The sequence below is a fragment of the Lissotriton vulgaris genome, chromosome 2_1, assembly GCF_964263255.1.
Source record: "Lissotriton vulgaris chromosome 2_1, aLisVul1.2, whole genome shotgun sequence".
Classification (NCBI taxonomy): domain Eukaryota; kingdom Metazoa; phylum Chordata; class Amphibia; order Caudata; family Salamandridae; genus Lissotriton; species Lissotriton vulgaris.
In genome coordinates this window covers 1,543,925,440-1,543,953,204 of record NC_141687.1, presented here as the reverse complement: position 1 = coordinate 1,543,953,204, position 27,765 = coordinate 1,543,925,440, and positions in this window count along the sequence as shown.

Sequence of the window (27,765 nt, the reverse complement as noted above, 5' to 3'; positions counted from 1 at the left end):
ATTCCATCTGTGGCCATCTCCGACAGAGACCCTCAGTTTATCCCACATGTTTGGAAAAATCTGAGTAAGGCCGTAAATATGGACATACGTCTATCCTCAAGCTATCATCCACAGACAGATGGTTTAACGGAACGCATTAATCAGACTATAGAGCAATTCTTACGATGCATTCTGAGAGATCAACAAGAAGAATGGTCAGATGTTTTATGGGCTTTAGAATTTGCTTACAATAATAGAGATCATTCTTCTATCAATATGTCTCCATTTTTCTGTACCTATGGTTATCACCCCAAAAATATCCCTCACCAATTCACTACTTCGGAGGAAGTTCCATCTATTCATGAGCTTATTTTTAAATTAGACTCCATTCATCAAGATGCTAAATTTCATTTAGCAAAAGGAAAAAAATGTCAAAAATTATCTGCTGATAAACTTTGTTCTGCTCATCCTTCTTACCAAGTAGGGGATAGAGTTTGGCTAGCAACAAAATAATTGTGAATAAGAGAAAACAAGAAATGTAATCCTAGATGTATAGGTCCTTTTTATGTAGAAAAAATAATTAATCCTGTAAGTGTAAAATTGACACTCCCAAAACATTATCGCATTCACCCAGTCTTTCATGTCTCTTTACTTAAACCTTGTCATCCAGAAATTTGCATGTCTAAACCTCCCCCTCCCATTATGATAGAAGGGGTTCCAGAATTTGAACTTAAAAGAATTTTGGATGCTAAAAGAATTTGTGGAAAACTGTTTTACTTAGTAGACTGGAAAGGCTAAGGTCCCAAGAAGCATTCATGGGAACCTAGAGCATTTAAAGAATGCTCTTAGACTAATAAATTCTTTTCACACACGATATCCAGCTAAACCAAAGCCAATCCCAATGGTTTTAGGGGATCTTGAGAGGGGAGTACTGTCATGCTTGGAGCATCTAATCACACTCCGTTTGATTTATAAAAACCCACCCCTATCCCGTGCACTAGCACTCCTTAATGTAGTAATGTGAGTTTGGGGACAATGATTGTTTGTCATATGATCGTTTGTACTATAAATGTTTGCACTACAAGAGGTAGAAGACTTAATTCTGTATTTGTTTAGTAATCTGAACTCTCATATTGTTTTCAAGTGGTTTAAACATATTACGGACATCTTTGGACAAAAGAAACATATGGCCAGAAACGTTTACAGATTCTAAGTGAGAGCGCTTGATGTTTTTAGAGAAAGTCGCTTGAAGCTTTAGTCCCGGCAGAGCTTCTGTTTCTTCTTCTCTTAATTAATAGGTGCTGGTTAACAAGAGAAATTCTAAAATACAAGTGAGTGGAAAGGAAGGTATGTTCTCAGTTGTTTAAGAATCTTGTGTCATAGAATGCAAAATCTCATTGGTGTCTACTCTCTCTCTTTTCAAGAGCTTCCTGAGACTTCACAAAATAGAAGTTAAGACGCTCACCATCTGTTCTCCATTTCTGTTAACCAGTCCCTTAAAGAAATACTCAGAGGTTGGATTGACAACTTCTGATCACAGGTAGGCCCTTTATTAGTGTAACCTAAATCCAAGAATCCTCAAGTAAGAAATAGTTTAAAAGGCATGATACGCAGGACAGGTTACTTAGCCTTATCCCTTGTAGGTCGACAGCAAGAACCCTCTACAACAACGTCCGGTATCCGGCCCCCCTCCCCAATTTCTATCTGTTAACTAGTGGGAATAATATAAATCCGCCAGTTATATCATAGATTTCAGGGAAGTTGGTCATTGCATCTCTGCGAAACTCTACACCACGCATCTAAGCAGGTAAGAGAGTGTGGTTCCTTGACAAAGGCTTTTGCCCTTGTGGTACACCTAGAACCTTTTTGTCGTCATTTAGACTGCCCTCTATCATGATTCCAGAATGAATTGAATTGTAATTGAAGCAGCCCGGATGAGCCTTTTGATCGTTCAAATTTAAATCCCTTCTCCAGAGGTTCACCAGTTCTTTGGAACAGAGGAGTTGTTATATATTTCCACCCCACAGTATCTCTTCTAGGTAAGATTGCCCATAAAGGTGTCCCCCGTGGGACCTGTGACGCAGTTTTATTATCTTTGATCAGCATCTTAAGTTTGTTTAATTCCTTCTTTCCTATTAAATGCAAACCAACATCTGAGTTCTTCTTTATCATTTTAGAGCTGGCTCCTATAAATACAGTGCCGATTGCTCAATCTATCTGTCATGGAGTATTTACTCTAAGGTATTTTGTTTTTATATATGTATATATATCTTTCACAGCTGCACGGATGTCACTCATTCTATTTCTCGAATCTGCACAGCACGTTGGATGAGTTTTCCCTTGGTCTTGCGGATCAATGATATCTTGGTGCACATTTCTCCTCTATATCTATTGATATGGAAATTGGATTATTATTATGTACATATATATATATATTAACTGTGTGGCTAACTTCCTCCTCTGAATTACTATCATATGTAATCTCAATATGATATATTATTATGTATAAACATGTTCATTACTGATGCCCACCATGAGAATCTGATTGATTTTACCTCACTCTACCCTTTACCCCACTAGATGGCTTCTCTCTTGTGTCCCACATACACATCTGGTTGCCCTGATGAAGTTGTGATCCACTCTGGGTTAGACACCAAAACGCACATTGGTGTTGAACTACCTCGTGTGTCCGGATCTATCTACTATCCTCAAACCAAGAGAATGCACGAGAGCTCCTTCTTTTTGTTAATATCCGCTCTCTGTATAGGATGGTGTACCACCTTGTAAATGTAAATGTAGGGTTTATTTGTTACCTAGAGGTTGATGAATGGTTGAATGTGTGTGTATGAACTTTGGAATGAGTGTTGGTTATGAATGTTGTAATGTGGGACCGTATGCATATGTACTTGTCTTATAAAAATTGACTAACTAAAAGAATGTTAATAAGAAAAAAAATGTATATACTTCATAAAAAAAAACTTGTTTGCATGTTAGCCCAATTTTGTTGATTATTGAGTGACCTTAACAGGCCCATGTGATATTATTTGTAGACAAGTTGATTTTCCATCTGTGGCCATCTCCGACAGAGACCCTCAGTTTATCCCACATGTTTGGAAAAATCTGAGTAAGGCCGTAAATATGGACATACGTCTATCCTCAAGCTATCATCCACAGACAGATGGTTTAACGGAACGCATTAATCAGACTATAGAGCAATTCTTACGATGCATTCTGAGAGATCAACAAGAAGAATGGTCAGATGTTTTATGGGCTTTAGAATTTGCTTACAATAATAGAGATCATTCTTCTATCAATATGTCTCCATTTTTCTGTACCTATGGTTATCACCCCAAAAATATCCCTCACCAATTCACTACTTCGGAGGAAGTTCCATCTATTCATGAGCTTATTTTTAAATTAGACTCCATTCATCAAGATGCTAAATTTCATTTAGCAAAAGGAAAAAAATGTCAAAAATTATCTGCTGATAAACTTTGTTCTGCTCATCCTTCTTACCAAGTAGGGGATAGAGTTTGGCTAGCAACAAAATAATTGTGAATAAGAGAAAACAAGAAATGTAATCCTAGATGTATAGGTCCTTTTTATGTAGAAAAAATAATTAATCCTGTAAGTGTAAAATTGACACTCCCAAAACATTATCGCATTCACCCAGTCTTTCATGTCTCTTTACTTAAACCTTGTCATCCAGAAATTTGCATGTCTAAACCTCCCCCTCCCATTATGATAGAAGGGGTTCCAGAATTTGAACTTAAAAGAATTTTGGATGCTAAAAGAATTTGTGGAAAACTGTTTTACTTAGTAGACTGGAAAGGCTAAGGTCCCAAGAAGCATTCATGGGAACCTAGAGCATTTAAAGAATGCTCTTAGACTAATAAATTCTTTTCACACACGATATCCAGCTAAACCAAAGCCAATCCCAATGGTTTTAGGGGATCTTGAGAGGGGAGTACTGTCATGCTTGGAGCATCTAATCACACTCCGTTTGATTTATAAAAACCCACCCCTATCCCGTGCACTAGCACTCCTTAATGTAGTAATGTGAGTTTGGGGACAATGATTGTTTGTCATATGATCGTTTGTACTATAAATGTTTGCACTACAAGAGGTAGAAGACTTAATTCTGTATTTGTTTAGTAATCTGAACTCTCATATTGTTTTCAAGTGGTTTAAACATATTACGGACATCTTTGGACAAAAGAAACATATGGCCAGAAACGTTTACAGATTCTAAGTGAGAGCGCTTGATGTTTTTAGAGAAAGTCGCTTGAAGCTTTAGTCCCGGCAGAGCTTCTGTTTCTTCTTCTCTTAATTAATAGGTGCTGGTTAACAAGAGAAATTCTAAAATACAAGTGAGTGGAAATGAAGGTATGTTCTCAGTTGTTTAAGAATCTTGTGTCATAGAATGCAAAATCTCATTGGTGTCTACTCTCTCTCTTTTCAAGAGCTTCCTGAGACTTCACAAAATAGAAGTTAAGACGCTCACCATCTGTTCTCCATTTCTGTTAACCAGTCCCTTAAAGAAATACTCAGAGGTTGGATTGACAACTTCTGATCACAGGTAGGCCCTTTATTAGTGTAACCTAAATCCAAGAATCCTCAAGTAAGAAATAGTTTAAAAGGCATGATACGCAGGACAGGTTACTTAGCCTTATCCCTTGTAGGTCGACAGCAAGAACCCTCTACAACAACGTCCGGTATCCGGCCCCCCTCCCCAATTTCTATCTGTTAACTAGTGGGAATAATATAAATCCGCCAGTTATATCATAGATTTCAGGGAAGTTGGTCATTGCATCTCTGCGAAACTCTACACCACGCATCTAAGCAGGTAAGAGAGTGTGGTTCCTTGACAAAGGCTTTTGCCCTTGTGGTACACCTAGAACCTTTTTGTCGTCATTTAGACTGCCCTCTATCATGATTCCAGAATGAATTGAATTGTAATTGAAGCAGCCCGGATGAGCCTTTTGATCGTTCAAATTTAAATCCCTTCTCCAGAGGTTCACCAGTTCTTTGGAACAGAGGAGTTGTTATATATTTCCACCCCACAGTATCTCTTCTAGGTAAGATTGCCCATAAAGGTGTCCCCCGTGGGACCTGTGACGCAGTTTTATTATCTTTGATCAGCATCTTAAGTTTGTTTAATTCCTTCTTTCCTATTAAATGCAAACCAACATCTGAGTTCTTCTTTATCATTTTAGAGCTGGCTCCTATAAATACAGTGCCGATTGCTCAATCTATCTGTCATGGAGTATTTACTCTAAGGTATTTTGTTTTTATATATGTATATATATCTTTCACAGCTGCACGGATGTCACTCATTCTATTTCTCGAATCTGCACAGCACGTTGGATGAGTTTTCCCTTGGTCTTGCGGATCAATGATATCTTGGTGCACATTTCTCCTCTATATCTATTGATATGGAAATTGGATTATTATTATGTACATATATATATATTAACTGTGTGGCTAACTTCCTCCTCTGAATTACTATCATATGTAATCTCAATATGATATATTATTATGTATAAACATGTTCATTACTGATGCCCACCATGAGAATCTGATTGATTTTACCTCACTCTACCCTTTACCCCACTAGATGGCTTCTCTCTTGTGTCCCACATACACATCTGGTTGCCCTGATGAAGTTGTGATCCACTCTGGGTTAGACACCAAAACGCACATTGGTGTTGAACTACCTCGTGTGTCCGGATCTATCTACTATCCTCAAACCAAGAGAATGCACGAGAGCTCCTTCTTTTTGTTAATATCCGCTCTCTGTATAGGATGGTGTACCACCTTGTAAATGTAAATGTAGGGTTTATTTGTTACCTAGAGGTTGATGAATGGTTGAATGTGTGTGTATGAACTTTGGAATGAGTGTTGGTTATGAATGTTGTAATATGGGACCGTATGCATATGTACTTGTCTTATAAAAATTGACTAACTAAAAGAATGTTAATAAGAAAAAAAATGTATATACTTCATAAAAAAAAACTTGTTTGCATGTTAGCCCAATTTTGTTGATTATTGAGTGACCTTAACAGGCCCATGTGATATTATTTGTAGACAAGTTGATTTCCTTTAATCGCTATGGTTGTTGTCTCCTGTCCAACCTGTCTATTATTTGCCTTCTTAGTGGTTAAAAAATGAATACATTATATCTTTGACAAAAAAAGAAATGAATAACTAAATAAATACTTCTGACCATATGATTTGGTGAAACCTCTTAGAAAACACTAACAGCAATTGGTTAGTTTATCTTTGTTTTTTAACCTTGTTAGGCCCTTTTTAACCGACTCGGGTCAAACCCCTTTAAAAATGACAGTTGTTTCAGAAAGGCAGCAGCAATGTAGCTATTTATGGGAGTGGCTGATATTGATGGTTTAGCTCTGTCCGAGTTTGTTTGCTACCACTAGGACTTGCATCACCTGCACCATCTCTGAGCCCTGCAACGGATCAGCCTCTGGATCGCCCTGGACAGTCTGTTGTACAGTGTTCTGCTTCTTGGTCTCCATCAGAGCCCTTCACTTTCTGGAGACCTCTGGAGTTGTTCTGAGCCACCTCCTGGCAGCTGCTGTGGTGTGCCACTTCTGGTATTGGACATCTCAGTAAGCACAACCCTTGTGCTTCTTCTTGGGTCTCCTCTTCCAGGTTTTAGGTCTTTGAGCTCCACATATCGAGGCTCTGGTAAGTGCAATGACAATATGCGTCTTCTAAATAGTTTTGTCCGCCAACGCTGTAGATATTTGACTACTGCAGTCTTTAGCACTTCTTTTCTGCATCTGTAGGTACCCTCCTTTGACAGCAATGCTCCATATAACTTATGACTAGGCTTTCCTGTTTTCATTTTCTATTTCTGGTCAATTCTGGTGGGTTTTTTTCCAGTGTTTTCGAGTGATTCCAATACCTAAAAAAACAATGGTTATCAGCAGGGCCTTACTGGGAACTGAAAGCAGCCCTGGCAAATTTTTCTAGAGCAGCCCCCATTCCCTGCGTAGCGAACGAGCGAGCGCAGCGAGTGAGCCTGACCACTAATAGGGGGGTTCGGAAGGGTTCCCCCCCATGGAAAGTTTGGAAAAAGACTGACCAATATGGTGCATTTTACAGCACATTTTTTTTTGAGTTTTCAAAACCTTTATCAGCATTTAACACAGTTACACAGCTCATCGCCTACAACCAAGAGACAATTTGGCAGGCAGCTCCATTGGTGCAGTGTCATTCAACTTGTCGACTAATCATATCAGAAGCTTGCGTTAACACAGCATGTCGCCTACAACCTCTTTGGGCCGGCCGTGTTTCAAGTAACTTAACATTACATAGCCACAGACTTCGGAATGTTCGGTATTGTAGATATATTTCAATATGAAAAAGAGGGGGAGCCAACTATGAAGGTTACATTCCCGTTAAGAATAACAAGTCCCTGTATGCATGATGGAGCAGGTTTGTTATAGGTATTTCAGACTCATTTAGGCAAGAACATCTGTAACGATACAGAACTCAAACCAATAAAAACATAGGTTGCTATAACAAGTGTCATCTTAAGTGGATTCAACAGTTCACAGCCCTTCTCAGGGGCAACTTTATAACTGGCATATACAGTCTAACAGACGCCCTGAATCCTGGCATATTGTACATCTAGCTGTCAGTAGTGCGCGCTTTCGGAGAGGAGCAGTCCAATTGACAGCAGCAGGTCTACAGGTGCCTTAAATCGCCCTCTACTGATTTGTTGTGAAAACCCAGGTGAAGGAGGGGGGGGGAGGACAGGGGAAAATGTGGGGGCAGGGGGTGGGGCGTGGTACTATCACTTCCGCTCGGCAGCCCGGGTCAACAGTGTAGTGTAGTCATAGGCCTGTCCTCCCACCCTGGTCGTCTATGGCAGTCGCCACCCCCTCTGAAGCAGGGGCCGTCGCTCTGGCACTAGCCTACTGGAGAAAGGGTTCCCAGATGTCTCGGGCTCGAGATGCAGCCGGCATCAGCTCCCAATAGGTGCCCAATTGTGTATGGCCATACGTAACATCCGCCAGCCAAGCATTAAATGTTGGCAATCTCTTTCGCCCCCACCTAAGAGCGATCTGTCTTCTCGCATATAATAACAACAAAGCATGCAATTTCCTACTACTGGGCGCAGTATCCACTACTATACCCAACAGGCCCAAATGTGGAGAGGGGTCATCTGATCTTCCAACCATTTGGTTCACTGCATCAAATATGTCTAGTCAGAAGCCAGCGAGTTTAGTACAGCTCCAGGCCATGTGTATAAATGTAGCATTATCACTACCCACACCTCCAGCATCTAGCGTCCTCTCGCAGGTTAATTCGGTGAAGGCTCACCGGGGTACGATAATAACGATGTAGGAATTTAAAATGCACTACCCGTAGCTTGTAATTCGGGGATAACTCAAAAAGGTGTTTGCAGCAATAAAAAAAAGTTGGTCATCGGATAAGGGAGGGTCGGGTCGAGCCCCTCATTCCAGAGTAACATGGATTTAGGTTTCACTATTGGGGCTTGCTCTTGAATTTCATTATACAATCTAGTCACCAGTTTCTTTGAGGAGGCGCGGGCCAATACGCTTTGTAGGGCATATAGTGTAGGAGGGGCCTCGGGGAATCCCTCCCAAAGGGACCGACATGCCATTTTCAGCCGGTGATATGTGAATGTCTCACCAAATGGGTCGTCGCCCCCTCTTCTGCTGTCTGTGGGTCCCTAAATTTCCCATCTGGGTATAGGCCAGCAAAGATGTGAATCTGGGTGCCACCCAAAACCAACTGTCCTCCGCAGTGCTCCAGGCAGGCCAGCATAGGGTTGTTTTTCAGGGGAATAGCAGGTGCAAACAAAATCGGTAGCCCTGCTCCCCCCTGCAATTCGCGCCATGCCCAACGCAGCGTATTTGCCGAGTCGACATCAGTCGTAGGGCGAGGGCTTTTCTGAACTAAGAGCGACCACCAGGGGCAGGGGTGTCAGTGAATCCTTTTCGACCGCTACATGTGGTTGGTACAGAGTGGGGTATGACCAGAAGTGCAGAAATTGGGCCTGTGCACACAAAGCGTACAAATGCATATCAGGAGCCGCCAGTCCACCCTGTCGTAACAGCAAGGTTAGCAAGGCCCAAGATACTTGAACTTGTCGACCCGCCCACACCAAAGAGAGCAAGTGGGATCGAAGGCAATGAAAGAATTGTGCAGTGAGCGGAATAGGAATATTTGCGAATAAATAAAGAAATTTTGGCAGGACTACCATTTTGGACAGGGCCACCCTACCAGTGATAGCCAAGGGTAATTTAGACCATATCTCTACTTTATTTTTAAGCCAATCAATTGCACGCCCAAAGTTTAGAGTCCAGATGTCTTGGAGATTGCGGCTCAACCAGATCCCCAGGTATTTGACCTCGTCCGCCGTCCAACATAGAAGGAACTCCGACCGCACCTCAGGGGTGTTATCTGTCAGAGGGAAGATGACAGATTTGGTCCAAATAATCAATATGCCCGATAGTCCGCCGAATTTTACAAACTCTCTCAGCAAGGGGTCCAAATTAGCTGAGGGGTCTAGGACATATAGGATGACATCATTAGCGTAGATAGATATCAGCAGGCTACGGGAACTGAACCCAATCCCCCTATCGGTGTGATGTTGCCTTACTCTCGCCGCAAGAGGCTCCATTGCGATAGCAAAGAGGAGAGGCGAAAGTGGGCAGCCTTGTCTCGTGCCTCTAGTCACTGCGAACGGTTCCGAAATCATGCCGTTCACGCGCACTCTCGCTGTCGGGCTCGTGTAGAGAAGTCGGGTCTGGGTTATGAATAACGGACTAAAGCCCATGTGTTCCATTATCCGGAACATGTAGGGCCATTCAAGTGAATTGAACGCCTTTGTGGCATCTAAAAAAACGGCTGCAGCATGCACTGATGGGTGAAGGTAATGTAACACTGAGAACAACGTCCTTAAGTTGTGGGACGTCGAGCGACCGGGTATGAACCCTGATTGGTCTGGGAGGGTGTAGCATCCTCTCTGATTCACACTGTATGATGTCATGTATTCTATTTGGTTACCATAGCTACTAGAATGTATCTTTACAAGCTGTGGGCTGTTTTACTTTGAGCTTGGATGAGATTTGGATGTGTCTCCTTTATCTCCAATAAAACCTGAGCTTCTTCTCAATCCAATCCTGTGTCAGCTGCATCTTTATCAACAACCAGGATCTTACATTGGCGTAGTCGGCAGCTGAAGAAAAGGGAGACTCAACTATCTCAACAAAGTTTTCATTATTCTTCAATTTCAAGGTACCATTTTTCTTCTTTTATTCTGTGCTTATGATTGCACCAGCGGCTGTTAATAATAAAAGTGTTTAGACTGCACCAGCGGCTGTTTTCAAGATTAATTAATTAACTTTATTACTGAACTTTATGTCTTTTGGCATTCTTCAATACTCAGCGGCTGTTGATATTAATAGTGCTTTGATTGCACCAGCGGCTGCACTCAAGATTAATTTAATAATCTTTTAATTGAATTTTGTGTCCTTTAGACACCAACTTCTGCTTGGATTAGTTTTTAAATGGCTTTATTCTCATAAATATCAACCTTCATACTGACTTGCCCTTTCTATTAAACTGTCTTATTGCCAAGTAAATAGCTTAATTCCCACAAAATAACTATTAAGCCTGTCAATTTCAAGTGAAATGACCAGTATGAAGCTCCGTTTTTTTTTTAAGCCCAACGTTAATAGTAAAACGCTGTTGTGACTTGTTCTGACTCCAGTGCCAGCGTTAAGAGGCTAGCGTTAAAATAAACAATCTTGATTTTTGGTAATCCAAGCATTTTCCATCCTCGTTTATGTGAAACTGATGTCAAAAGTCAAACCCTGCATCAAAACTCGGCTGTTACACTTTCAAACATAATCATTCTTGCCAGGCCGCGCTGCACGATCATTATTCACTCGCGCCTCTGCACAGTTTTAAAGATAAACATTTCTCGTGAGGCCGCTTGTCATCGCGCTGCACAACTTCAAAGATAAACATACCTCGTGAGGCCGCTTGTCATCTTTGAGAATCTTCGGCATTCCCGGCTCTTGAAGGTCTTCGCGTGTTTCTGCGCAACGTTGACTCTGACGAGCGACGCTCTCTCACGCAGCTTCTGACAGCGTCTGACATCATTTAAAGCAAGGCAGCGTCTAACAGCGTCTGACATCATTTACAGCCATTTTCCTCAAGTTTCCTTCGTATTTTGGGTTTCCCATTACAACTTGACTTCAACGATCTCCATGTTTATTTATATTGTATATTTTGTTTATTTTATGCATTTTCTCTATATTACCACAGCGCATTATCTTAAAGAGATTTTGAAATCCTCCAACAGAAAGCTTTATTTCGATTCCAGGCATGCTGTTAAAGCAACGCCTGTGAAGGTTGGTGACATGGTAGTTGTTAAACTTCCTGGAAAAAAAATCAAATTCTCTGAACCAATAAAAGTTATAAAAGTCTTTAAGAATGCAGTGAGGACTTTAGACCATAGAATATGGAACTTAAATAGAATTTGTGTCTTATCTGGCAATCACGGGTCTTCTGCTCCTGAGCTTAAAATGGATGCTGATGGCTCCCGTCCTGACACCAATCATGAAGTTACCAGGATCTTACAGAGGGCCACCATCGGGAGGGGAGGTTGGAGGCATTCTGCCACAATTTTTGCGTATATTTTGACAATGACATTAATTAAGGAGAGCGGACTGTAAGAGTCAAGCGAGTGTTCATCCTTGTCCGGCTTAAGTAACGTCATTATTAAGGCCTCCCGCATAGATGCAGGTAGAATCCCGGTCTCTAGGGATTCAACATAAACTGCATATGACCTTGGTGCTAGTTCCTCTGAGTAGGCCTTATAAAACGCAGTCGTCAGGCCATCAGGGCCGGGGGCTTTGTTTAGTGGCATACCCTGTATCACTTTTTTGATATCCTCCACTGTCACTGGAAGATCCATATATTTGCGGTGGGCATCGTTGAACCAAACTAGCGCTATGGATTCTAGGAAATCTTCTAGATGTTCTGGGATCTCAGGTTGTGTGGTAGAGAATAGATCGGAATAGAAGGTTTTAAACTCCTGCAGTATCTTCTCCTGCCCTGTCACAACTTCTCCCTCCGAATTGTGAATCATGTGAATAAAGGTGTTAGCTCTCGTTTTTTTAATGAGTCCCGCTAGTGTGCGGCTCGGTCTATCCCCTTCACCGTACCTCCTAGCTTCTATGTGTTTACCTAAGAATTTAAGTTCGCCTTGCGCCTCCTCCGCAAACTCCAATAATTTCTCTTTTATTATGGATGCCGTCTCCGGGTTAGGGACGATGCAAAACTCGCCTTCAAGGTCCTTAATTTTCCCCTCTAGTGTACTCAGAGTGCCCCTGATGGCCTTTAGCACACCGGCCTGTCGTGCAATACACTGCCCTCGAATTACCACCTTAAATGCCTCCCAGAGGGCCGAGTCTGTGGACACCGACCCAGTGTTTAAAGTGAAGTAGTCGGCAATATCGCCTCTAATCTCCTCTTTAAAGGCAGCATCCAGCAGGGCATGCGAAGGGAGCCGCCAGCCAAATGCCCGTTGGATAGTGCTCGGGGGAGACAATTCCAGGAGGCACGGAGAGTGATCTGATAAGGACCTGGCAAGGTGGCTAACCTCCGTGGTCCATGTTGCAACATCTGGAGATGTTAGCCAAAAATCTAGTCTAGACCATGCTGCGTGTTGGCTGGAAATACATGTGCCTTCTTGGGTGCCCGGATTTCGCACTCTCCATAAATCTATCAAATTTCCTTTGTCCATTATGTCTCGGAGCGCGAGACTGGCATTGGGGTGCAGCTGTCTGGATGACCCCTTGCGATCAAGCGAGTCGTTCAGTACCACATTAAAGTCTCCCCCCCAGATGATTGTGGAATCCCCTGTAGCCTCAAATCGAGCCCAAACCTCTCTGAAAAAATCAGGCGTGTCCGTATTCGGGCCATACACATTAACCAGCACCACTGATCTGCCACATAGCTGCCCTTGAGCTACAATGAACCTCCCCTCGGGGTTAGTATGTATGTATAGGTCCCTCCAGTCCAATCCCTTGCGTATCAGAATAGCAACCCCCCTTGCGTAGTTGGAGTATATAGCCGAGTGGACCTCGCCCCACCTGCTGTGCTTCAGCCTCACCAAAGGTTTTGAGTTGAGATGGGTTTCCTGTAATAGACAGATATTTATCTTGTGTCTCTGCAGATATGCATGCATCAACCATGCCTTCCTGCCATCATTTACTCCCCTTATGTTCCACGTGATAATATTAATCACCTCTTTAGTCGCGCCAACAGTTTCTGTGACAGCAGTTCTCGTACATGCTTTCTGGGACTGTCAGACACATGAATATGTAGTGTGGATAAGAACTGACAAGGCAGCAACCTATACCAAAACAGACAAAACAGACCCTCAACTATCCCTGCCCTCCCACTAAAACCCCCCAGTTAGGTTGTGTGACAATCCCCCCGCATACACGCAATGCGTGTGAGTAACTAAACATTGGGATGCACCCCAGGTGGGCGAGGATCCCCAGACATACTCTCCTGTTTGCACAGGGTGGCCATGGAACCCATGTTGGCAACACCAGTGGCTCCCGACGGCGCCTTTCATTATCTCAATGAGCTATATCATTTTCCCCTGCGTAGATCTTTAGGCTGTAGGACACCATCCCAACATACAACAACTAAGCAGCAACAAAGTACAAAATGACTCTCCAAGTTATGTCCAGTCATCCATTCACTCCCGAACAACCCCGGAGCTAACCCCTACACGATGCAGCTTCAACACATCAAAAATGTCAATCATTATCACTTAGCTGATCTACTTCTGGGCCTTGCGGCATGCTCGGGGCCTTCTTTTCCGTGCCGCAGATGTGTTTAGCGAACTTCAGGGCAGATTTGGCGTCCGTAAAAAAATGTGCCGACCCTTCATGTGTAACCTTCAGTTTTGCTGGGTATAGGAGCGCATATGGTACTTGCGCTTGCAGTAACATCCGCTTTGCAGGTAAGACCTCCCTTCACGCAGCTTGTACCGTAGGTGTAAAATCCGGGTCGAATGAGATGTTATTGCCCTTGTGGGATATTTGGCCTTTCTCGCGTGCCAACTTTAGAATCAGGTCTCTGTCTTGATAATTGAGGATCTTTGCGAGAATGGGCCTCGGCGTACCGCCCACTGGCGGTTTCGGGCCTAGCGCTCGGTGTGCCCGCTCCACCGCAAATACTGGGGACAAATTTGGGTCAAAGAGTTCATGGAGCAGTTCAGTGACATACACCTCCATCTTTCCTATGTTGGTCGTTTCTGGAATTCCCGTGATGCGGAGGTTGTTCCTCCAGGAACGTGCCTCCAAATCATCGTTCTTCGCTTTAATAACCATGAGCAGCCTGTCCATATGCAGGAGTTGTTCCTTTGTTTCGCGTTGAAACTCTACGCACTCCGTGTGTCTATTTTCCAGGCTGTCAAGTCTGGTTTCATGAGCAGATACTTGCGTTTTGACCTGGTCCATCTGGGCGGTCAACGTGTCCAGTTTCGCATCAATATTTCATAGGCTGGATCGCACGTCCAACATCAAGGTACGAAGGTCTGCCTCCCGATCAATCCCGTTGTCTTCGCCTCCTGCTGCCCCAGACTCCGCCGACGGCGCTTCCTTAGGCTTCGTAGGCTGGGCGTTGTCAAACGATATCTTCCCCTGTCTCGCGTCGTTTCTCCCCATGTTGACCACTGGGTAGGACACCACCGACTGCACCACCAGCCTAGACCCAGGTAATCGCTCCCAACGTCAGCTCCAGCAGTCTAGCTCACCTCCCAGCTCTATGCACGGCAGCAGATGAGCCCAGCTTACCGCATCAGATATCACGATTGTTTTGGGGGTAGAAGCGGTGCACTACCCGCGCACTCTCCTCCACCTCCTTATTGTTTCGGGTGTTATAGTGCGGGCGGCACGTCGCTGTCAGGGCATGCACCACTGATTCCTGGTATCGTTGGCTCACCGCCCTCAAGCAATGTTACCTCTGTCCCACTGCTCCACGTAGCTTTCTGCACAGGATCGCAGCTAAAATGGTGAGGTTTGCATCGCCTGCATGTGGTCTGGTCAGCAGGGTGGTGGCACCAGGAGCAGCTTGGCAGCATGAGGTGGGGGGGGGGGGGGCGCTCGTTGATGTCCGAGCACGCTCCAGCGCACCGCGCCTCTTGGAAAGAAGACCCCCAGGCAGATACAAGGTCCGTTGTGCGCGGTGGCGGTATGGCGCTCCCACTCCCGCAGAGTTCACAGTGCCGTCCGGAGAGACGCACACCACGGTTTCAAACAGCGCCTGCAAGTGTCACCATCCAGGAGGGGGGTGAGCCGCGCCACACTTGCGATAGCTCAGCTGCTCATTTCCGTACCCCGGGATGGTGTCTGTGGGTCACGGCCAGCGGGATTGTGCCCCCTGCAGGCTCGGCATCTCACCCGGGGTGCAAATAACAAGTCCCAAGATGGCGTCTCTCGCCGTCTCGGACTGCCGCCGTCTTTCGCCACCTCCGCCGTCTGTGGTGTCAGGCTGGGGGTGTCTCACCAGTTCCGCTCCGAGGGGGGCCTCTCCTTTCTTCACCCACCTCGGGCTCGCAGCACGGCAGGTCCTCCTCAGAGTTATCTCCGAAGCGGCGTGAGGCCTAAGAAGCCGCGCACTGTATTTTACCGCTGCACGGGGGAAGGGAGCGCACCGTTACGGCCTCCAGCAGGGGTATTGCTACGGGATGGTCCGCCCAATCCTCGAATTACAGCAGCAGGGGCCGCTGGGGAGCCAAAAATCGCCCGCTGCGGACACCAGGCGAGCAGGATCTTAAGGCGTCGACTTCCAGCCCCTGGAGTCACCTCTTTACAGGATTATGAAAGGATTTGTTGCCATGGCGGGCGGAGCTCGCTCAAATGGTGGCCATGTCGCAGTCCGGTTAGCCACGCCCCTTTACAGCACATTTTTCCATTACAAATTTAATTGTATTAACTTTTAAAGCATAGTAAATAGTGGATGATGACCTTAAAAAGAACCAGGGTATCCAGTCATATGTACCCATAGACATTCTTACAGAGAGCATCAAAATAGACAAAATAGACACAAATGTAGTGAATCAGAGAGCACAAAGTATAAGTGAGACCAGCCCCCATATGGTGTGTAGTGAGCAGGCGCAGTGAGGGACCACTACTGGGGGAGTTTGGGGGTTCTCCCCCAAGAAAATTGTGGAGACAGAAAGGTCAAAACAATGCATTTGTCAACACATTTTTCATTACATATTTAATTGTATTAGCGAGTCTTGGGCTTCAACTTCTCAAGGAAGCTCATCATCTCAGGTGGCCTGTCAGAGGCAGAATGAACCTATTAGCCTCAAACTCTGCAGGGAGGCTGGAGGGTGACCACTTATTGTGTCACAAAAGAGCTCTCCATTCATCCATTGTGCTTGTAATTGTTGCCATGGCCGCCTTAATGTGTCATAAACACCTTTGGATTGCACCTAAAAAGGAGTCCTCAAACCTCAATGCAGACCAGATAGTAAATTACTTCAATCCAAAATGAACAGGATGACGCAATCAGGGTTTTGTCTTTGAGAAATATTTTACAGTAGAAGAAACACAGCATGTATGGGGCAAAATTAGCTGTGAGGCAGTGTACCATTCTCCCTAATTAATTTGGTCCAAATAGGTAGAGTAATTCTCAACTGTGAATGGACTAGACATTGAAACAGATGTAGAAAATCCTCACCATGCTCTCAAAAAAAGCATATTGTTCCGTCAAAGCTACACATTCAATGACTATGAGTAACACTTTCTAGCAGGCAAAAACCAAGCAATGAACATGAGGGAAACATATACATTTTTCGGAAATTGCACCTATTTGAACAACTAGAAACTGTAAGATCTTAAACTGGTGCACTAGTGCTGCTGGGAAATTCCATCTGTGACTGGCTCTGCTTGAGACTGCGATTGCACCAAGCAGCTCACCCACTGCTCTGAATGAATGAATGAATACCTTCTTCTATAGCGCATGGCTACTCTTGAGCATCCCAGCGCTGTAAGACAAAGGAAAATAAAGACACTATTGGAAGAGGTGCGTCTTTAAGCGCTTCCTGAAAGCAAGGTGGTTTGACTCATGCCTAATGACATCTGGGAGTGCGTTCCATTCTTTAGCTGCATGCACCGAGAGTCGACGGCCACCCATCTCTCAAAAGGATACAATATTTAAAAAAAATGGCAGTGGTCTGAAAATACAGCCAATTACAGCTTGTATGATAGCGGTTATAGTTAGTGCAGCACTGTAAAGCTATGCAGACCAATGGTATGTCAAATTTCCAGGATTTCATTTCTGAAATGGACAGAAAAGTGCCCAGATTCATTTGAGCTTCCAGCACAGCGCTATAAAAATTTCACAAATACAGTCAACAAAAGTGTAGCATAATCGTTATGGGAAATATTCATTCTAAATAAAACATTAATGTCAGGCAGGGCAACACAAGAAATTCAGGCAAAAAGCAAACAGCAACTGGTGGCACTGTGGTTTGTTTTTACGCGGCTTATGCCCAACCCCTTTCCCAGTGACAGACCCTTAGAGAGAACAGAATATGCCAACAGCACCTTGAATAAGTGAAGGTTTTAAAACTAATAATAAAAGCATAGACAGATAATAACTAACACACACAAATGGAGAACGGTGCTGTCAGGAAACTGCAGGTAAATTATGTACATGCCTTGCATGGGCACCCTCAGGACGCTTCAGGTTTAGTGCTCCCAGGCCCCACGCAGCTTTAGCATGCTCATTAGGCAGTTATGCCTATTTCTTGGTGCATTTCCACAGAGCACTTAGGGATTCCCCCTCAGCCCTACAGGCCTGTAGGCTGCCCCAAGTTCCCTTGTTTTAATTGTCTCACCTTGACTGTCCCTCCCTCTGAACCAGTCTCAGCAGGAGAGCCCCCCAAGTTAAGACACCTCCAGCCTCTTTCATAGTCACACCCTCTTCACATCGGTCACTTACTTCTAGCTCTATCAGCCCTCATTGCCGGCCCCTCTCTCATCAAAACAGCCCTCACGTGATGATCAGGGCCGCTAGGTAGATTATGGCGGGGCTGCATGAGACCCCGCAGACGAGCCTCTTGGGTGTGTGTTGAGGGGCTGAGGTGGGAATGGGACATCCCTGCATTTTAGCGACTTTCAAGGACACAGAAAGAGGACAGAGGCTTCTCACTGTAACCGAATTGCGGAAGTGAAAGGGTCACAGGAATCCTGAGGTGGTGCTGAGGACAGTAGGTGGGGGACTGGGGAGCGTTGGCAGAGTAGGTGTAAACCTGAGCCTCTTCAAGGCTTGCTGTGTGAAAGGCAAACACATGCGGCTAGTCTTGACTTACTCTATCAGCTCAGCTGCAAGTACCATTGCCAGCCCAGACGACTTCCCATGCCACAGTCCAGGTCGGGCACTCAGAAGAACTCATGCAACAGCGGCATTAGGGTGACCAAAAGTCCGTAAATTTCACGGACAGTCCGTAATTTCGGCCGTCTGTCCGTTGTCCGTGAAGGATCCTTTAACGGACGCCATTTGTCTGTAATTTTAACCAGGCACAGCTTACACCCACCTCCCTTCTTAACTCCGAGGCTGTTCCAAAGCTCAGATACCCAGCAGCATTGGAGAGGCACAGCGGGATGGCAACCCTCACACCTCCAGCCCTTGATGAGCTGTTAAGAGGTGCTCGAAGATGACAGAGGGAGGGGCTGTGGCTTCAGGAGCAGGGGCATCTATTCAGATGCAAACAGCCCTGAATGCGTCTCTGCAATTTAGAGGGGCCGCCGCCTCACACATTCCCTTTCTGCCAGGGCCCCAAACATCCTAGAACCGGCTGGCCCTGATTGCACCGAGGCAGCACTGGTTCTCTTCACATAGCGGTTCTTCAAACATGCAGCCTATAATGTAATAAAGTAAAGAAATGGCACAATCGCACCCACACTGATTAACAAAGTATGGAGTACAATCAGTTAAATCAGTTCTCTTGGAGTATCTCCTTTAAGTACTGTACATCAATGTGGGGGGAGGGGGGCTAAACTAACATTTTGGAAAGAGAGCCTGTCTTCTCGTTGTCTTGTCCAGGAGGGGGTGAGGAGCCCTACCCCACCCTGGAAGAGACAGGATGATACTAGAATACTGCATACCCACCCCTGCGCCCACCCTGGTGGATCCTGTTCCCCCTCCTGTGATCGCTCCTGCCCCCCCAGTGATGGCTCCTGTGCCCCCCATGTGATGGCTCCTGTCCCCTCTCTCCCCCCCGCCTGTGATGGCTCCTGTCCCCCTCATGTGGTGGATCTTGCCCTGACTGGCTTCTGTCTCACTCCTGGAAAGGCTCCTGCAGCGAGGGTGAAGTTCTTGATGGGCCTCTCCTCGGAAAGGCTCAGCTCAAAATTAATATGAAAAGGTGGGCGAGTGAGTAAGTGAAGGGATGGTGGATAGCTGGATGAATTAGTGAAAGGGTGAGTGGGTGAATGAAAGATTGAATTGAAAGATAATGAGAGGGGATGGCTGGATTGATGAGTGAGTGGAAGGAAGGAAGAGAGAAAAGGTAAATAGCTGGATGTATGGGTGAAAGGGTAGCTGGATGGGTAAAAGGGTGGATGGATCAGTAAAATGATGGCTGGACGAGTGAAAGCGTGGATGGTGAGTGAGTTGATGGATGAGTAAAATGATAGATGATTGATGAACTGATAAGTGCAAGGGTGAATGGATGGACAGATGAGCGAAAGGGTGGATGCAAGGACGGATGAGTGAGAGAAAGGGAGGGTAGATGGATAAATAGATGAGTGAAAGGATAAACGGAAGAGAGAAAGGATGGATGCGTGATAGGGTCAATGGATGGATTCATGAGTGGATGAGTAGATGGGTGGGTGGATGGATGGAAGGAAGGATTGCTAAGTGAAAGGGTCGATGGAGAGAGAAAGGGAGGATGGATGGATGACTGAAAGGGTGGATGGTTGGAAGGATGAGTGACTGGGTGGATGGATAGTTAGTGAAAGGATGGTTGGATAGGTGAAAGGGTAAATGGCTGGATGGATGAGTGAATGAATGGATGGATGGGTAGAAGAGAGAATGGATGAGTGTACAGATGAATAGGGTGAAAGGGTGGATGGATGGATGATGGATGAGTGAAAGGATGAATGAAGGGATGGATGAGTGAAATGATAGATGGACGGATACATGATGAATAGGTTTGCAAATGGTTGAATATGTTTGGATATGGCTGGGCTTACTTATATACTATTGCGCGACCTCTGATGTGTCTGTAAAACTTATCCAATTGTCCTGAAGCTTCGTCCTGATTTTTGACCTACTGTCCTGAATTTGTGTCCTGAATTTTGACCCTTTGTCCTGAATTTTTACAGTCACCGTCCTGAATTTGCACCCATAACAGGTGGTCACCCTAAGTGGCATTGGCTGCACTGGCCTGAGCACCACAGTCCAGCCTTGGTCCGTTCCACATCATTACGACAGCGGTGCAACTTTAAACTATGCTGCGTGGGCCCGCTCGCGCTGGCCCGCCTATCCTGATTGGCCAATGACTCTGAGGCCTCGCGACCTGACGTCAGCTATTGCCACGGTATATTGTGAAATATTGTAGCACTGCCAGCCGCAAACTGAGCCCAAGCCTGATGCAATCTGCCAGCTAAGAGCTTTGGAAATCAGAAGAGGTGCTAACTTGGAGTGCTCCACAAGGCGCTTGCTTGGAAGGCTGAGTCATACTCTAGAACATGGGTACTCACTAACTTTCTCTCGCCTTCTGCCATCTGTTTGTAACCAGTGTCAAACGCATTTCGGTGCAGCCCAGACAACAGCTATTTGCTATTTAGCTTGTTGGGCGTGACTTTTTGCACGTGAATCTGCATTGGGACGGAGTCTGTCACTAATTACCGCCTTGTAGCGCATACCAGCACTCCACATAGGTAGATGAAGTGTGTAGCTCACTCTGTAAGGAGGAAGGCAGAAATGCACGTGCAAGTTGCATTTATGGCACATGCTGCAAGAACAGACTAGTCCAACCATTTTTTACTTGCGTCACAATTTGCTAAGTATATGAAAATGATGGAAACTTTTTCTTATGTACATGGAAAACTGGTAATTAAGAATGGCACATACAGGGTGCATGTATCTACTCACCAAAGATCGCTACAGAATAATGGCTGCCATGTAAACAGGGCGGCATCCGCAATGCAGAAAATATGACAACTTGCACTGCTGTCCAAGTACACAGTTCCAAGAGGACGCAGACAAACTATCCTTTTTGAAGTCTCTACCTTGTCGCCCAGCGTCGGATTGTGAAGGCGGGCAGTCGGGCATCGGCCCATGGGCCTGTGCCTAAGTGGGTCACCTGTGGGCCTGTTTTTGTTAGGAGCTCTTAGTAAAAAAATAAAGAAAACTCCCCTAGGGACAACTTATTTACACTTCAACAGACACTCTCACTGTCATACTTATACACGCAACTATATCACCAGAACAAAACACATTTCCCTCAAAGGCCAAGTGCTGAAAAATATCTATAAAAATGTATTAATCATAAAGAATTAAAAGCAGTTGATAAAAAGATAAACACAGTGATCCAGCAATTAATCAGCAGAATAGAGAATATCACTCCAGAAATACAAATAGACACATTGGGAGAACAAGCAAGGAAACATACTTTCTAATCAGCTAAACAGGCAAATACATAGAAAAATTCATTTACATGACATTCACTATTTATACAATCTATTACAATATGTCTGTCAAAATCAATGGTATGCCCGTTGATAGTAGGCGCCTACTGTCAACGGGCATACCATAGATTTTGACAGACATTCTTTCTTTTATTGTAATAGATTGTATAAATAGTGAATGTCATGTAAATGAATTTTTCTATGTATTTGCCTGTTTAGCTGATTAGAAAGTATGTTTTCTTGCGTGTTCTCCCAATGTGTCTATTTGAATGTCTGACAAAATATCGAATACACAAATATCGAGATACAAAAATATCGGAGCAAAAATATCGACAGCAAAAATATCGGAATCCTATCTTCATTAAGGTAAGTACAAAAATGTCGAAAAAATAATATCGAAGTACAAAAATATCGGAATCAAAAATATCGTTTTTTTAAATGTATTAATAATAATGTAAAAATAATATTTAAATACATATAATTTTACAAGTATTAAATAAAAATATTAAAACAAAATTAAAACTAATACATATACATTTAAAATAAATAAAACACTTAAAAATTTAAAGTAATTTTAATTTTTTTCATCTAATTTATTTGATGTAATGTAATATTTTTTTGTTTTTACCCTGTACGCCTGTACCCCAAAAACCCAAAACTGACCCTGAACCCTAAAAATATCCCTGTACCCCAAAAACCCAAAACTGACCCTAAACCCTAAAAATACCCCTTTACCCAAAAACTGAAAACTGACCCTGAACCCTAAAAATACCCCTTTACCCAAAAACTGAAAACTGACCCTAAACCCTAAAAATACCCCTTTACCCAAAAACTGAAAACTGACCCTGAACCCTAAAAATACCCCTTTACCCAAAAACTGAAAACTGACCCTAAACCCTAAAAATACCCCTTTACCCAAAAACTGAAAACTGACCCTGAACCCTAAAAATACCCCTTTACCCATGAACTGAAAACTGACCCAGAACCCTAAAAATACCCCTTTACCCAAAAACTGAAAACTGACCCTGAACCCTAAAAATACCCCTTTACCCAAAAACTGAAAACTGACCCTGAACCCTAAAAATACCCCTTTACCCATGAACTGAAAACTGACCCTGAACCCTAAAAATACCCCTGTACCCATGAACTGAAAACTGACCCTGAACCCTAAAAATACCCCTGTACCCCAAATTAATTAATATTATTTAATTACCAATTAATTATTAATTAACAATAACAATAAAGTAAATATATTAGCACATTTGCTGTAATTAATTTAATTTAATAATTAATATTATTTTGCCCAATTAATTAATTAAGAATAACAATAAATTATATATAAAAAAATTACTATAATTAATTTAATAACATAATTAATAATAATTAATTACCAACTAATTAATAATTAAAAATATGTAAAAAATTATAATAATTAATTAACTAATTAATAGAAATTAATTACCAATTAATTATTAATTAAAATATGTACAAACATATATCAATTAATTAATTAATTATTATTAAATTACTTCCCACCCTATTCCCCTATAAACCCATAACCCGCTACAGAACATATTTATCAATTAATCAATTAATTAAAAATAATTAAAAATTAATTCTCAATTAATTAATTAATAATTCCTACTAATTAATAATTAATTTAACATAATTAAATTACTTCCCACCCTATTCCCCTATAAACCCACAACCCGCTACAGTAGTAAAAGACAATATTTAATTAAATTACATTAAAAATAAATAATAAAACATAATAAATACAATATAATATACACTAAATGTATTTAAAAATTGATATTAGTAACATCAAAGTTATTAATTTCGATATTGTTAACATCGATATTTACAACTTCGATATTACTGATATCATACCAATATCAATATTTAGACTGTCGATATTACTTACCTTCGATATTTTTGTATATCGATATTTAAACTTCGATATTTTGGTATATCGATATTTAAAACTCCATATTTTGTCTGTGTACCGTCTATTTGTATTTCTGGGGTGATATTCTTTATTCTGCTGATTAATTGCTGAATCGCTGTTTTTATCTTTTTATCAATTGTTTTTAATTCTTCATGATTATTACATTTCTACAAATATTTTTCAGCACATGGCCTTTAATGGGAATGTGTTTTGTTCTGGTGATATAGTTGAGTGTATAAGTATGACATTGAGTGGAGAAGTGTGGCTCACTGGTTAGAGCAGGCAGACCCTGAAGCAGAGGTCAGACCCGGGACCAGGGTTTAATTCCCGACGCGGCAGGGTCTTGAGCTCAAATGTCCATGGACTCGATAATTCTCGCTTCGGTGCCTGACCTAATCATGGGTTCACACTCTGCAACTCTGGGTATTAAGCTTGCTTAATCTCCACAACGGCCCCCCGCGGCGGGATGCCTAGCTTTCACCTTGGGGATGCCCTGTAGGGGCTATCTCACAGGGAAAAGCCAGGACGGGTTCCCAAGGCAAGCGCGGCGATACCCCTACGGGGGTCGATTCAGGCGCTATATAAGAAACATAATAATAATAATAATAATAATAATTGAGAGTGTCTGTTGAAGTGTAAATAACTTGTCCCTAGGGGAGTTTTATATTTTGACAAAGGTCTCTTTGGTGCCCTACTCCTCTTGGTTTGAAGGGGCCCTCTCCTTTTTATGTGAGATATTTGTTACGAGCTCTGTCAACCAGCCTACAGAGCCTTACTGTCTCTTCCCCACCAGGACACTGTAATGTGTGCCGAGCATCACAGGGAGGCAGGTACGGAGTGGGGAAGCCTGCAGCAACATCACTAGGCGGCCAGATTCTGTCTGTTGCAGACTGTAGCTTAGCCCCGTGGGGCCAGGGCAGACACTCGGAAGCAGTGTCCTACTTCCCTGCTGTGCTCTTAAACAGAGGTGTCTGGATGGGAACAGGTTATGCGGCCGAAGGGCCATCATCACCTCATCTCCCTGTAGCAGCAGCAGCTCCCTGCCTTTCTTCACCTCTCCCCTGCCAGGCCATCGCCCTGAGGCTTTAGTTTGCTGGGGAGGGGTAAGAGTAAGTGAAGCGGCTTCACTGAGGGTTTCTGAGTGGCACTTAGGCTCCAGTGTCTTTCAAGCCTTAGTGGGGGGAAAGGCCAGGGGGTATGTTTACGTAGGCTTTGCTGTGAGGCATCTTTCCCAGCAAGGTAAATTGTGAGGATGTAATGTTAGGGTCAGAGCGGCTGAATTTGAAACTATAGAAATAAGTTCAAGTGCCAGCCTCAGCTCAACATCCTGTGATTCTGGGCAAATGACCTAATTGCCCAAGGCCTAAAATAAAAATGAATTTGATCTCCTGTAATGTGACTGGTGCTCATATAATTACAGCCCTTAGGCTGAGTTCAGGGTAAAACTACAATAAAAAATAACCTTCTGTTTGCGCATGCATGTTTGAAGAGTCTGCAAAGGCTGGAATAATAATCAAAGAGGATTCTTTATACAATTATAAAACGTCCGTATTCCTTCTAAACATGACTTTTCTGCCTTTGTTTAGCTTCTAACTATCTGTCACAGATCATTAAGGCAGCTTTAGACTGCATTTTAAAGTACGGTCACCTTATGTTTATTGTTTGAAGTACATATTGATCAGAGGAGAACAAAAAACGAGCTTTAGGTGATTTTTATCATTTTCCTATCAGCCAGGATATTAAAATACCCATAATTCTGGTTAAAAGAAAGGCAGGTGGCAAACATACATTCTGAACTGGGGTGGCAAAGTGAACTAAAAAACGATGATGGATTCGACCCAGATTGGTGACTGGGGGTGAGTGTCTCAAAAAGTCTGACTGCAAACATATCCCCTGGCCCTCCCCCCACCAAGGTATCATGGCTTGGAAGTTCGGGATAGACTGTTCCCATGAGGCACAGGGTCAAGACTGATTTGCATATACCTGTGTCTAAACTCGGATGGCGAAGTGAGGTAAAGAACGATAATGGATTCAACCCAGATCTGTGACTGGGGGTGTGTTTGAAAAGTTTTAGCACCACGTCCATCATCTCCCTGTGTTTGCCAGATGGCAAACACAGCCACATCAGGAGTTATGGCCCTTGGGCCACTTTATTTCACCTCGCTTGCCCAGCCAAAATGTAGTGCTTCTAGTTTTTAGGTCTCGGCCTGCGTAGGCTGCGCTTGCGTAGTCTCGCCGGCGAGATCGTATGTCTCTAGTACGGGGCTTAAACAAGCCAGCTCTTCTCCATTGGCTGGCTTTCTAAACGGAAGCCAGCCATTGGAGAAGAGCTTTGCCTGTCACTCTAAGCCCCATCCGTTTAGGATTGAGGGGCGTGTTTTTTCCTGTCCTTTCTCTCCATGACGTCTTCAGGAAAAAACACACCTCCCATCACGCTGCCTGCACGCCCAAGTCGGCTCTACATTGGCTCTGTGTGCTTCTCTCGTCGCCTCCTCTCCCCCCACCCCTCTTCTCACCTCTCTCCTCCTCGGCTCTCTGCCATTAAAGCAGTGGCGAAAATTGACACTTCCTCAAAAAAGACTCCTGTTTGTTTGATCTTTAAATTGCTACTTGCCAAGTAATGTCACTCTTGGTGTCAGGTGTGCAGCAACCGACTGTCAGGTATGGCTGTGCACAGCAAAGGCTGCGGAGGCACGCATGTATTGAAAATGTCTCTGACTGCCAGAGCACAAACATTGCACTCCGAGGTGCTCTTTAGCATTGAGCTGGAATCCGGGCGCAGAGCCGAAGTGCTCCTGAGGGCGGGGTCGCAGAGGGTGAGACGTACTGGCCGGGTGGCTATCGGCGGCGGACAGTACCACGGGAGCTCCTCATACTAACATCACCACTCCGCAGTGTCTACTCACCGGCACTGGCCCTGCGTGTCCCCGGCCATCCCCGTTGCATCAGACCTAGATGTCCTCTAGCATAGACGGACAGGCATGATCACCCAATCCAAACCAGCCCACTGACGGAAGTGGAAGCGCTGTAGATAGTTTCTGCTATGGGACACATGCTACTCCACACAACTAATCAACGTTCTCCTATCCAGCTGATCACAAGCCGTGGTACGGTTTTGTGATACCCCGACAGCCAATTGCTAACTGACAGGAGCTCTCTTAGCCAATGACAGTTTTCAGGCCCGCAACCAACCCAGTATTTTGACCACGATTCATCATGTGTAGATTATGTCTCTTTGTCTCTGACTGGTAATCAATATTTTGAGATTCCTTAAACTCTGGCTCGCTCACCCTGCTATTCACAGAACTGAACCCGTGTTTAGGGAGAATACATGATAACAGGCTTCAAGCTCAAAGAACGAACTGTCCACATGCGGTCGTCCTAATTTGAGCTCAGCGGTTTAGAACAGAGGAACAGCGGGGTATGGTCGAGTACATGATCTGTGTCTAGTAATGTAGAGACATGCATGTGGTGAGTGGGGTTTAGCAACGTATACATTCTTGCAGTTGCAGTCCTTGCTCACTTCTAATACAATTATTTTTTGTAAAGGAAATGGCCACGAATGAAGAATTGTCTTTTAGCAATTTATGACGGAGTTGTGGAGTCATTTTATGTTTAGTGAGGTATATTGGGCTAGAATTTGTGAAGTTGTATAGCGCATAGACTGCCGTGAGTATGATGTTGCACTGTAATGCTTTAGGTAAGCATGGTGTAAGTGAGACCCAAGATGATTCAGCGTGTCGAGGGATACGATGACTGTGCTAGTTTTTTCTTGCTCTGTTCCCTGCTTGTGCGCGATTTTCTTGCCTCTGTTCCCTGCTTGTGATTGTTTTTTCTTGCCTCTGTTCCCTGCTTGTGATCGTTTTTTTTTCTTGCCTCTGGTACCTGCTTGTGATAGTTTTTTTTTCTTTTTTCTGGCCTCTGTTCCCTGCTTGGTATTGTTTTTTTCCCCGTTTTTTCTGGCCTCTGTTCCCTGGGGCGTTACTGGGCAGAGATGGACGTGTGGCTGACCTCCACTGAGGGAAGCAACGGGTGAGCACTGGTAGTTGATGGGGTCCTTGAATAACCCATTTGTAAATAAGGAGACTCCCCGGGGTGAGG